Source organism: Bubalus bubalis, chromosome 5 (assembly GCF_019923935.1).
Source record: "Bubalus bubalis isolate 160015118507 breed Murrah chromosome 5, NDDB_SH_1, whole genome shotgun sequence".
In the NCBI taxonomy this organism is placed as follows: domain Eukaryota; kingdom Metazoa; phylum Chordata; class Mammalia; order Artiodactyla; family Bovidae; genus Bubalus; species Bubalus bubalis.
In genome coordinates this window covers 119,892,010-119,906,212 of record NC_059161.1, presented here as the reverse complement: position 1 = coordinate 119,906,212, position 14,203 = coordinate 119,892,010, and positions in this window count along the sequence as shown.

Sequence of the window (14,203 nt, the reverse complement as noted above, 5' to 3'; positions counted from 1 at the left end):
CTATTTGTAATTGGCATGTTTCTCCAGCAAGACTGGGGCTCCCTAAGGCCCCAACACTTATCCCTAAAAAGTCTGCACCCATGCAGAGAAGTTAGTGCCTAACATTCACAAGGCATTCAGTGAATTCTGATTGCAGAGGGACCTCCATTTTGGTAGACATAGAGGAGCAAATGACACATTTTCCTCCTGTCTCAAATAACTCCAAAATAGACAAGATAAATGAAAGAGTAATTTTTAATATCAAACATCTGACAGCAGAGAATGGATTCCTTGGGGTGAGGGGTGTGGGGAGCAAGCAAGGTGAGTTCTACAATTGCCCCAACTCTAGAAATAGTTTCCAACACATACATTGAGGGGGTATTTAGGCAGAGACAACAGTCTCCCCAAGAATAGAGATTTGAGACTCTACATAGTTAAGAGTTCACAGGAGAAAGCTACACAGATAGAACTGTGGGAAGGTAAAGATGATAGCCCTCCGGTTTTCAGTGGAGAGTTGATAGTACTGGTCAGAATTATAGGGAACAACCCTTGAGCCTCAAATTGAGCCAAGTCTAGTTGTGTCCTCACCCACCAGAGTGGAAATTATTCATAATACCAATGACATCAGTAGGGCCTAGAAGACAATACTGCCTTGCTAGTGGGGAGTAATAAACCTGGTCTGAAGGCTGGTCTCATCTCAGCATAAAAAACTGAGTAGCAAGCCTCCAAAAAGTACAACTGTTTCCAAGAAATTAACAGTGTTTGAAAACAGTTCCAGGAATAATTTATAATAAATAAAAAGCATCCAGCATCCAAAGGATAAAAATGACCACATTCAACACCCAATTTAAAATTTCCATATAATTGTGAAAGTATTTGTCCTAGTTTCTTCACAATATTGTAAAGTAATTATCCTCTAACTAAGATACATAAATTTAAAAAGAAAAAAATTCCAGATGTGCAAAGAAACAAGAAAATATCCAAAATGAGGAGAAAATCAATCGGTAAAAACAAGTTCAATCACTACAAACAAATCTGGATGATAATTGCTAAGTCTTCACATACACCAGTGAAAAATTGTTTCCTCCTCTTTTACACTTCTGGCTCTTTTCAACCAACCATGCCTCTTGTGCCACGTCCTGGAATCTTAGTCCTCTGTCACTTGCAGTGATGTCCTAGTTCCATCAGTATATTGTAAAGTAATTAGCCTCATATTAAGATGAATAAATTTAAAAAGAAAAAATTCTGGATGTGCAAAGAAACAAGAAAATATACATAATGATGGAAAAATCACCTAGTAAAAACATAGTTAAAAATATACATTACATAATTAACAGGGAAGGACATTAAAATGCTTACAACAACAGTAATCCTCATATACATGAAGCTGAAGATTATTGAGTATGTTAAATAGAGACATGGAAAATAGTAATGGAAAGAATGTGGGAAAAATTAATTGCCCATCACAGAAGTTTGAAACAACTTTAAGAATACTAAAATATATGTAAATGGAATCCAACAGGAGGTTAGACACAGGAGAATAGAGAAAAGAACTTAATTACTGGCTGAAAAATTTCCAGATATGATGAAAACTTTAAACCCATAAACACAGAAGCTCAATTAACTCAAGGACAAGAAGTATGACAACTATACAAAGACACGTCATAATTCATTGCTTAAAACAATGAACCAAAGAAATGTAACCAGAAGGAAAAACAGACACAGCGGAACAAAAAATGGGAATGACAGCAGATTAGTCATATAAAACAATGTTAGCCAGAGGACACTGGCACCACATCTTAAAGTGCTGAGAGTACTATAATTGACTCAGAATTCTATACCCAATAAAAATGCATATCAAAAACAAGATAACATACTTTCTCAGATGTACCACTACCAGACTGCATCACCACCAACAGACCAATGTAATAAATGTTTTATAAAAGGTCTCAGGTCAAAAGGAATTTAAAAGAAAGTGGAAATCTGGTTATACAGGGGAAAGGAACAGTAGCCCAAATGATCAACATGTGATATATATTAAAAGGTAATTATAATGACTTTCCTAGTGGTCCAGTGGTTAAGGATATGTCTTGAAATGCAGGGGATGCTGGTTTGTTTCTTCGCCAGAGAACTCAAATCCCACATGCCACTGAGCAACTAGGCCTGCATGTCTCAAATAGAGTTTACACACTGCAGGAATTGAGCTTGCCCTCCTCAAATAGAGAGTCCCTACTAAAAGGAAGATCCTGCATGCCACACTAAGACCCAACACAGCCAAAGAAATGATAAATAAATATATAATTTAATAATTATTAAGAATTATCATAATTAATAATGATAGACTGGAAAGTTAAAGATACACACCATGGATCATAAAACTACTTAAAAAAAGTTACAGTTAATAAAGTGACAAAGTCTTCAGCCTGTGGAATTTGAGTAGAGGTGATATGTCACTTCCAAATGGAAGTATTATTTTCTGTCCCACTAGCTGGAATGCAGATGTAATGACAGGGGCTGGAACAGCCATATTAGACCAGAGTTAAATAGCATAGGTGAAAGATGTAAGAAGAAAGAAGTGGGTCCCCATTTCTGTGGAGAGACCTACACTAATATTTTATGAAATAGAATTGAAATTGTACTGTATTTAAGACTATGTTATTTAAGGTTTGAGTACAGTAGTTGAAACTGTAACCTAACACTCATAATAGAATAACTGATCTTTGTGTTAGCCTTGTCTTGACATTAGAGTCTGATATAATGAGACAAGATCTACTTACATATACTTACAAGTGAGTCAAGTGACAGCCCTGCACTCTGGAAGCTGCAGTCTAGTGTGGGCTTCAGAAACTCAAGCAAGAACAAAGCAACATGGTGGGGACAGCTTCAAGATGCTGTAGGAACACTTGGAAGGGGAAGGTAAATCACTCCTGGTTTCAGGAGGTTGCTTGAATTAGTGACAATTTTCTATTGGTCTCCTTAAAAATAGGCCATAATGCCAAGTTTCATGTAAAAGTGATGTATTTCAAATTCCTTCCAGAGTGTTGTCCCTTTTGATCCACTGCTTAAGATATGTGTTTGAGACCTGGCTTGGGAACATTTCAAATACCCCAGGGCAACTAAACCGGTGGGCCACAACTACTGAGACTGAATGCTCTAGAGCCTGTGATCTGCATCAAGAGAAACACAGGATTGAAAAGCCAGTGTACTGCAATTACAGAGTAGCCCCAGCTCGCTGCGAATAGAGAAGTCCTGAGCAGTAATGAAGACCTAGTACAGCCAAATTTTATTATTATGTTGTATTATGGGGAAATTAACAATAACACAAGAATTCTGGGAGACTTTAATATCCAACTCACACCTATGGATAGATCAACTAAATAGAGAAATAACAAGGAAACACGAACTTTAAATGATACAATAGCCCAATTAGACCTAATTGATATCTATAAGACATTTCATCCCAAAACAATGAATTTCACCATTTTTAAAGGTTCACATAGAACCTTCTCCGGAATAGATCACATCCTGAGCCATAAATCTAGCCTTGGCAAATTCAAAATAATTGAAATAATTCCAAGCATCTTTTCTGGCCACAATGAAATAAGATTAAATGTCAATTAAGGGGGAAAAAACTATTAAAAATTCCAACATATGTAGGCTGAACAACACGCTGCTGAATAACCAACAATCCACAGAAGAAATAAAAAAGGAAATTAAAATATGCATAGAAATGAATAAAAGTGAAAACAAAACAATCCCAAAACTATGGGACACTTTAAAACAGTGTTAAGGGGAAGGTTCATAGCAATACAGGCTTATCTCAAGAAACAAGTCAAATAAATTAACTCTACACCTAAAGCAACTAGAAAAGGAAGAAATGAAGAAGCTCAAGGTTAGTAGAAAGAAAGAAAACTTAAAAATTAGGGCATAAATAAATGCAAAAGAAACAAAAGAGCCCATAAGAAAAATCAGCAAAGCCAAAAGTTGGTTCTTTGAGAGGATAAATAAAATTGACAAACCATTAGTCAGACTCATAAAGAAACACAGAGAGAAGAATCAAATCAACAAAATTAGAAATGAAAATGGAGAGATCACAAAAGTCAACACAAAAATACAAAGAATCATAAAAGACTACTCTCAGCAGCTATATGCCAATAAAATGGACAACTTGGAAGAAATGGACAAGTTCTTCTGAAAATAACTCCAAAACTGAACCAGAAAGAAATAGCACATTTTAACAGACCCATCACAAGCATGGAAATTGACACTGTAAAAAGAAATCTTCCAGCAAACAAAAGCACAGGACCAGACAGCTTCACAGCTGAATTCTACCAAAAATTTAGGGAAGAGCTAACACATATCCTACTCAAAGTCTTCCAGAAAATTCCAGATGAAGACAAACTACCAAACTCATTCAGTGAGGCCACCATCACACTAATACCAAAACCAAACAAAGATGCCATATATAGGCCAATATCATGAACATAGATGCAAAATCCTTAAAATTCTAGCGAACAGAATCCAACAACATATTAAAAAGAACATACATCATGACCAAGTGGGCTTTATCCCAGGGATACAAGGATTCTTCAATATCCACAAATCAATCAACATAATACACCACATTAACAAATTGAAAGATAAGAACCATATGATTATCTCAATAGATGCAGAAAAAGCCTTTCAAAAAATTCAGCATCCATTTATGATAAAACCCTCCAGAAAGCAGGAATAGAAAGAACATACCTCAATATAATAAAAGCTATATATGACAAACCTACAGCAAACATTAGCCTCAATGGTGAAACATTGAAAGCATTTCCACTAAAGTCAGGAATAAGACAAGTGTGCCCCCTGTCATCATTACTATTAAACACAGTTTTGGAAGTTTTGGCCACATCAATCAGAGCAGAAAAAGAAATAAAATCAATTCAGACTGGAAAAGAAGTAAAACTCTCACTGTTTTCAGATGACATGATCCTCTACATAGAAAACCCTGAAGATACCACCAGAAAATTACCAGAGCTAATCAACGCATATAGTAAAGTTGCAGGATATAAAATCAACACACAAAAATCCCTTTCATTCCTATACACTAATAATGAGAAAATAGAAAAGAAATTAAGAAAACAATTCCATTCACCATTGCAATGAAAATAATAAGATACAAAGGAATATATCTACCTAAAGAAATAAAAGACTTATATATAGAAAAGTACAAAACACTGGTGAAACAAATCAAAGAGGACAATAATAGATGAAAAAATATACCATGTTCATGGATAAGAAGAATCAATATAGTGGAATTGAGTATACTACCCAAAGGAATCTATAGATTCAGTGCAATATCTATCAAGCTACCAATGGTATTTTTCACAGAACTAGAACAAATAATTTCACAATTTGTATGGAAATACAAAACACCTGGAATAGCCAAGGCAATCTTGAGAAAGAAGCATGGAACTGGAGGAATCAACCTGCCTGACTTCAGGCTATACTACAAAGCTACAGTCATCAAGACTGTATAGTACTGGCACAAAGACAGAAATATAGATCAGTGAAACAAAATAGAAAGCCCAGAGATAAATCCATGCACCTATGGACACCTTATCTTAGACAAAGGAGTCAAGAATACACAATGGAGAAAAGACAATGTCTTTAACAAGTGTTGCTGGCAAAACTGGTCAACCACTTGTAAAAGATTGAGACTTGAACACATTCTAATGCCATACACAAAAATAAACTCAAAATGGATTAAATATCTAAACATAAGACCAGAAACTATAAAACTCCTATAGGAAAACATAGGCAAAACACGCTCCGACATAAATTACAGCAGGATCCTCTATGACCCAACTCCCAGAGTATTGGAAATAAAAGCAAAAATCAACAAATTGGACCTAATTAAACTTAAAAGCTTTTGCATAATGAAGGAAACTATAAGCAAGGTGAAAATACAGCCTTCAGAATCGGAGAAAATGATTGCAAATGAAGCAACTGAGAAAGAATTAATCTTAAAAATATATAAACAACTTCTGTAGCTCAATCCCAGAAAAATAAACAACCCAATCAAAAAATGGGCCAAAGAACTAAAAAGAATTTCTCCCAAGAAGACATGCAGATGGCTAACAAATACATGAAAAGTTGCTCAACATCACTCATTATCAGGGAAATGCAAATCAAAACCACAATGAGGTACCATTTCACACCAGTCAGAATGGCTGCTATCCAAAAGTCTACAAACAATAAATGCTGGAGAGAGTGTGGAGAAAAGGGAACCCTCATACACCACTGGTGGGAATGCAAACTAGTACAATCACTCTGGAGAACAGTGTGCAGATTCCTTAAAAACCTGGAAATAGAACTGCCTTATGATGCAGCAATCCCACTGCTGGGCATACACACCAAGAAAACCAGAATTGAAAGAGACACATGTATCCTAATGTTCATCACAGCCCTTTTTACAATAGCCAGGACATGGAAGCAACCTATATGTCCATCAGCAGACAAATGGATGAGAAAGCTGTTGTACATATACATAATGGAGTATTACTCAGACATTAAAAAGAATACATTTGAATCAATTCTAATGAGGTGGGTGAAACTGCAGCCTATTATACAGAGTGAAGTAAGCCAGAAAGGAAAACACCAATACACTATATTAACACATTTATAAGGAATTTAGAAAGATGGCAACCATAACCCTATATGCCAGACAGCAAAAAAAGACACAGATGTATAGAACATTCTTTTGGACTCTGTGGAAGAGTGTGAGGGTGGGATGATTTTGGAGAATGGCATTGAAACATGTATATTATCATATGTGTAATGGATCACCAGTCCAGGTATGATGAATGAGACAGGGTGCTTGGGGACGGTGCACTGGGATGACCCAGAGGGATGTGATGGGGATGTGGGTGGGAGGGGTGTTAAGGATGGGGAGCACATGTACACCTGTGGCAGATTCATGTCAATGTATGGCAAAACCACTACCATATTGTAAAGTAACTAGCCTCCAATTGAAGTAAATCAATTTATATTAAAAAATATTCTCATAGAGAAATCAGTGAGGTCTCAGGGCAAGCAGGACATGAAAAAGGATGAACCAATCTGGGTCTGATGTCATGCAAGTTGTTGAGAGGAAAGCTACAGCCTGTTTTCATAGGGAACTTGGGACATAAGTTGTGCCTCAAACGTGCCCCAACCCAAGACTAAGGAGTTGGGATTTCACTCTCCCACTAGCATCTCCCTCTCATCCTTCAACTAACACTGAACTGGTGTCTCAGAGACCTTGTATTAGATCCTCCAAAGACAAATCAAAGGTGACACTAGAAGCAAAAAGACACCAAAGCTCAGGAAAATGCAACCTCAGATAATGTCTCGATTTCTGCACCCACTCTGCCATCTCCAGCATCATATCTGGAATCATGTGAGTCTAAAGAACTCCATGAGTCTCTAGACATAAACATTTTTCAAAATTCAGCTTTTAATTTATATAGGAGTATACTTAATTTACAGTATTGTATTAATATTAGTTATATGGAAAATTAATTCCCTTATACATACACATGTATCCATTCATTCTTAAGTTTTTTTTTTTTTTTTTCCATACAGGTTATTACAGACTATTAAGCAGAATTCCTTTGCTGTACAGTAGGTATTTGTTGATTATCTATTACATAAATTATTATACAGATATTAATCTCAAACTCAATTTATCCCTCTCCTACCTTTCCCCTTTGGTAACCATAATTATTGTTTTTATGGAGGGAAGTGTTTATAGGCAATTTTTGGATCAGGGTCTGCCGGGGTCCAGCCCCAGCTGATCCAGGGTATTTGAAGCGGGGACGGCATCGGCGAGGGTCAGGATACAATAGCTTCAATTAGATATTAATTAAAGATATAAAGAGTAATAGAATAAGGATAGCTCAGTAGGAAAATTCAGTGGAGAAAAGAGGCTGAGTAGCTTGGTTTACACGGGAGACCAATAAAACTTCAAGACAAGAAGCTTGCACCACTTACGTAGGCCGCAGGCGTCCTTCCATTCTCCCGAAGGAGAGGAGACACTGAGGCCTCCCCGGTCGGATCTTAGAAGCCCAGGCATAATTAGTAAGCTTGGTGGGTTCTGCACTCCAGATGGAGACTCAACAAGAGTTTTAGAGGGAGAAAGACATGGGGAGACCAGTATTTCGAGGAACTGATCCCAATTCTTTATTTTCCATGGTCTACTTTTATACACTGAGATGTTATGCAAAAGTCACGCGGGGTCAGCAGTCCTGACTTTTATCAAAGTCAGGTGCTTCATACAAATGTATACAGAGGTCTTAGGGGTGTTACATCATCTTCTGGCCAGGGGGCCTGCTGACAATTTATGACCCTCTTCTTGTGACAGCAGTCAGTCAACCAGGACACTTATTTTTCCAGGGGTGATTATTCTTAAAACAGACGCCACCCAAATAAAGTTACATTCCTATAGGGTGAGGGTGTAGTGGGTTTTAATTAAGGAAAGAATTTACTTAGCCTAAGGTCCAACTTGATTAATATCAAAGGTTAATACTTATTTCTTCTATATATTCATTAATGTGTGTAAGGACAGGAGATGTGAAGACTTAGCAGCAAACATTGTCTCAACAAATGAAAAACCCTTCATCAATACAATTTCTAATCAGCCCACTATACTTATACTAATGGTTTTCTAACTTTTCTAAGGAACCTGTTTTTAGAAGGTTTAAAGCATCTTGTGCCTCTCACAGTTGGGAGGCTGTGAGCAATCACATGTGGCCGGACAAGCCTGTCAGGCAGGCTAGAGAACCTTCAGAGGAGTTTGTAGGTTGAAACACTCCTATCATGCCCAGGAATTATTATTAACTGGAGCTCTAAGTTAACTCCTTCTCCGAAAGAGGTGGTGGGGGACAGCCCCCAATAAAGTCAGAGGTGTAGGTGAGAGCACAAGTAGTAAAGTAGGCAGGCTCTGGTTATGGCGGTAGATGCTCGAGGATTTCCAGGGGGACTCCTGAGGCTCGATCCCGCCTTTGCATATGTCGAGCCTCCTTCCTCATGACCTTTGCCATGGGTGGAGTGCCTCACACCGGCCCCCAACATCTCCCCCTTTTTTATTTCTTAAAACAACCAGATGCAGCTTAGTTGTGAGCTTCTGAATGCTCTGCCGAAGAATCCTGACAATACAAGGAAGAATGATTATGTGAAGCAAAATTAGAACTAAAGATATTAGACAGAATGTTTTTTCCAGAAATAAAGTTATAGAAGGTGTGAAAAAAGTCATTAGCTGCTCCAGTGGTGGTAAAATCCAGTCGAGAGTGTTCCAAGGTCTGTATTTGATTATGAAGTTTCCCTAAGTCCAGGCCAATATCAGAACTATTCCAAACACCTAAGATATGATTTTTAATCTTTTTTTATTCATAATCTGTCTTGTTTACCTTCAAAGATGTCACGCATATCCACCTGTAATCAGCGTGGCATGTCAAAGCCATCTTCACCTTTAAAGCCTGTAACTCAGTCCCAATATGCATAATTGCCTCTTCCAAGGCATCTACCCTCATCTCCAACTTTTTGTCTATAGCTTTCTGTGTTGCTAGAGTTAAAGAAACATTTTTAGACATGGTATCAACATATTGGGCAGTATGCACTTATTGAGTCAATTATATTGCTGCCACAGTAACAGAAGTAATTGCGGTTATTAAAGCTGATATTTCTAAAATAAGTAAGCCCACAAACCGTGGTGATTGCATTAAATCCTGCAGTTGTTGTAACACAGCAAGACCACAGCTATCATATAGGCACCATAAGATAGGGTGGGCGTTGTAACACCAGAAAGTAGCAAACATTACATTGAAGGTTTAAACAAGATGAAAGCATACATTGTTCACAAGTTACCATGTTAGGTCCACCTGAATAATTCATGCGTACATTAAGTTTGTTGGAGTTATTAGTAAAAAGGAAATCATAAGGCGAGGGTAGACAAGCTAAAACAGAATAATTTTCTGGTTGGAGTTCACGCTGCAGCAGCCCTGTCAGTCTCGCTGGGATCTCGATGTTTATCTTGTCTCCCCCTGCCGGCAGGCGCCGCGCTGGTCTGGATGGCACTTTGCGGGTGTGCTCTCCTCTCTGGCCCTCACTCGTTGCACAAACTTCTTTGCTCTAGGTCTCGGGGTGCAGCGAAGAGGGTGTGGGGCGAGGCTGGAGGCGCGGAGGCGAGAGCTACCTGGTGGGCGGGGCGAGCAGTGCACTCCTCGAACCTGGCCTGTCTGGAACCCAAATTGGTGAATCTGCGTCCTGTGGAAAAATACAAGCAAATCCTCGACCACTAGTTAATAATGGGTCAGGACCCTTCCATTGTCCTGAGAGGAGGTCCTTCCATTTGACTAATGGTTTTGCATTTAATTGCTCCAGGCACCAAGGACGAAGCATTGCAGTAGTTCCATCCAGATGAGTATTTAGAATGTTTATTACGAAAAGAGCATGCTTGTTGGGGAGATTTGATGGGGAGAGCTATACTTAAACCCCCCTTCTTTTAGTTTTTGAATTTGGATTTTTAATGTTTGATGAGCTTTTTCAACAATGGCCTGTCCCTGAGGATTATAAGGGATGACAGTATTATGTTTAATTTGAAACTTTATACAAAATTTTTGAAAAGACTTAGAAGTTTAAGCAGGAGCGTTGTCAGTTTTCAGAGATTTTGGCAGGCCCAAATATGAAAAACAAGTAAAGAGATGTTGTATCACATCTTTAACTGCTTCCCCTGTACAAGCAGTTGCAATAATAACGTGAGAAAAGATATCTACAGTTACATGAACAAAGGACAGTTTTCCAAATGAAGAGACATGAGTTACATCCATTTGCCAGAGTACATTAGGTTTGAGACTGTGGGGATTAACTCCCATAGGTAGACTATTATAAACAGTGGGGCAGTGTAGGCAAGAATGCACAGTCTCTCGAGAAGTCTTCCTGGGAATTTGGAATTGATATCTTAAGGCAGTAGCATATTGATGATAAAGTGAGTGAGAGTCTCTGGCCTCCTTAATCACAGTAGCCACTGTATTTCTGGTTAACAAGTCAGCCAAATCATTAAAAGCATTTAAAGGGCTGGGCAATCCGGAATGAGCCCGAATGTGTCCAATGTGAGAGTGGAGTGGCCAGGAAAAGCAAGCCTGAGAGTGACTCATTTGAGATGATGGTAAATGTTGAGAAGGACCTGGCCAAACAAACAGCTTAGAGAAAAATATTGTAGATGTGGAAAGTATCACCTGCTAAGGACAAGGGTAACCAAGCTTAATAAATGGCTACCCTTCCACTACCATCTTTCCTTCCACGCTAGGAACTTGGCCTACAGGTCAACCACCATGACCTCATCCCATGCTTCAGTTGTGAGTTAGCAGCAATTAGCCATGTCAGCCTTCCCAAGAAGGGAGAACCTGGGGCTATCATGAGGCTGAATATGCTCTGGACTCAGGGATTTGTCCACACACTGGTTATTACCAGGAGCATCAGGTGCCAAGGGCACCACCAATGCCTCTGACTATCTCCATGTACTTGTTCTCAGGAGTAGAAATGCCAAGGAACTGATAGAGCAAAGAAACAAGTAATGACTCCTGTTTCATCTTGCCCCAGGTGATTCCCATGGCTCTTTGAACACACTGCTCTTTGCCCAAAAACTCTTTCCTCTATTCCTTCTTCAAAGGTGGCTTGTGAATAACATCAGCACCTGACTCTGAAGCCTGGTGGCTGGAACTCAACTCACAGTCAGCTGGGACCCAGAGATGTCCAGCCTTGTCCTGTGTTTCTGTCCTTTTTCTCCATCCAGATTCATAAAGTCAAGTCCTGAAAAAATATAAGTGTGATTGTAACCCTCTCAAGGCCTTTGAATCTCCAAGGTCTATTTTGAGCATTAAAGTGGGAACAGATACGTTTCATTCAGGCTAGTCTCAGACCCAAGCCTTGCTCACCTGGGGTTCCCTGAGGAAACATAAAACACTTATCTAAGTTACCAGAAGGTTGAGAAAGGAATGCTTCTGGTTGAATGTAGGTGCATGTTATCCAGTCATCCAGGGTCTGTGTTGTGTGAATGAGGAGCAGTAGCTCTGGAGATTCTGAGTTGGGAGTGAATCAGTCACCACCTGCAGGACTGCCTCCTGGGGTCACTACAGCTGGGGCTCCCCCACTGTGCCTGGAATCCAGAAGAAACAGCCCTAAATATTGCTTTCCTGCGGCTACATGCAGGCAGGTCTGCTGATAAAATCAGAACCAGACTTGAGGGGCAAAGGGAATGGAATTTCCACTCTGGTGCTTGCAGACATCTGAGAGCTACCCAGCAGTGGATGAAATTGATCTTTCTCTCATCTTTCCCTTCCTTGAAGTCTCCTAGCCTAGGGACCAGAGTTCCTGGGTCCCAAGTCTTCACTAACTTACTGCAGCCTTAAGGTGAATCATACACCCCAGGGTTCAGTTTCCCATCTCTTGGATGAGGGAGACTGGACTTGCTCCCGAACACTTGTTCCAGACTGAAGCTCAGTGCCAATCAGTGGCCAAGTGGCTCAGAGATGGGTGTTGTTGAGGAAGCTGAGTCTGCCTCTCGTGGGCAGGGGGCCGTAACTGTCTGGTGATGTTCATGGTCCTCGGCTCAGGACTGGGAGTGGTAGACCACTTGGCACACAGCTGCTGTGACACTGAGGACCTTAGAGGCCTTGTCGACTGGAACTTACCATCGTTTGGGTTCTGTGGGATGAGATCGGGTAGTTATAAGTCAGAAGTTACCAATGGGGAAGCTTGTAGAATTCTCAGCAGAACCCAAATTATGCTAACAAATCATCTCTCCTAAAAAACTCTGGGAACAAGATATACCATGACTCTAAGACAAATTTTGTAGTATTTTAAATACTACTTAAAGTAGGTCACTTTTTTCGATGATGTGCCATTTGCCTTCTGGCTTGGGATGATACCCACAGTTAGAGTGGAATCAAAGGGCTCTTGGCGGAGGCTGTCCCTCTCCCCATGACTCATTAGCAGTGAGTGCAGCTCTATCCCCTCCAAATCTGGAGTAGAAATTAAAGCAGGAAGGAAGCGACATCCAAGTTTAACGGGAAGACTCAAGTAGGTCTGGTCCTCAGGTAGGCACTATTCTTTCCCCAGTGCTTCTTCCTTCCCTCCTGGGTCCTGTGCAAGCTGCCCGCCTCTTGGTTATTGGGTTGTGAATTCCTCCTCCCTTCTCTTGCAAATATCCATGCAGTCTCACTTGCGGCTTCCTCTCTTCTCAGGCCCTATCCCTCACCTGCAGATGGCACCAAAGAAGGGAAAACCAAGGAAGGGTCTGCCCAGATCATTCTTTCTAAAAATGTCTGCATTACTTCTCTTTCCAGACCCTGTCCTGAGGAATCAAGATCTCCAACTAGATGACTCAGTAGCTTAACAGGGGAATGGAGATGCAGATAGGGCTGGAGGTAAGGTTGTCAGGTATGGGGGGAAGGTTTTCAGATGGCAAGAGAAGAGTTGTAGTAAGGAACATATGGTCCTCCAACTACTCACTAATCAGGGACCTGCCTGAATCTGTGATCTCGGGCCCCTCAGGGTATCACTAAGACAGACACTTCATTCTATAAACTTCTTACTAGAAAACGATTTCAAACGTAGCAAATATAAGAAATAACAGTGTCATGAACCCTACATTTCATCATTCAGCATCAATAACTACAAAACTAACGTCTTAGTCCCACAGGTTGTCATTGACTGGAGACTATGGTACATCAAGGTTGGTGGATAACTGAGTTCCCGGTGAAGATATTCTTGATATGCGTTAGGTCTTTCTCTCCTTGATATGTTCTTATTTGTGGTGGGGAAAGGGAAGGAGGAAGAGGGAGAATAAGAGAGAAAAAGAGGGAGAGGATAATCCCATCATGCGGGACCACCATCAAAACCCCATGTCAACTTATGTACCTCCCAAAGGCCCTACCTCCTAATATCATCACATTGGGAGTCAAGAGTGGACACAATTCAATCCATAGCAGCTATGCAGATCTGTTTTTAAATCAAGACAGACCGTCATTTCCTTCTCTTTTACTCCTTATTCATTTTTCCTGAAGTGTTTTAGGGACAAGATGAACATTTCACAAAATATACATAATGAGTGTTTGGGGTAAAATTATAGGATGTGAAAAAATGTTTTGTCCCCAATAAAATTAACATCTAGTGGCAGATTAGTTGTAATAAAACT